This window comes from Bison bison, unplaced genomic scaffold, assembly GCF_000754665.1.
Source record: "Bison bison bison isolate TAMUID 2011002044 unplaced genomic scaffold, Bison_UMD1.0 scf7180017864097, whole genome shotgun sequence".
Classification (NCBI taxonomy): domain Eukaryota; kingdom Metazoa; phylum Chordata; class Mammalia; order Artiodactyla; family Bovidae; genus Bison; species Bison bison.
The window spans coordinates 2,177,082-2,177,312 of NW_011494669.1; positions in this window are offsets into that span (position 1 = coordinate 2,177,082).

Below are 231 nucleotides of genomic sequence, written 5' to 3' on the forward strand. Positions count from 1 at the left end.
CATTCAGGTATGACCTAAATCAAATCCCTTATGATTATATAGTGGAAGTGAGAAATAGATTTAAGGGTCTAGATCTGATAGAGTGCCTGAAGAACTATGGACAGAGGTTCATGACACTGTACGGGAGACAGGGATCAAGACCATCCCCATGGAAAAGAAATGCAAAAAAGCAAAATGGCTGTCTGGGGAGGCCTTACAAATAGCTGTGAAAAGAAGAGAAGTGAAAAGGAA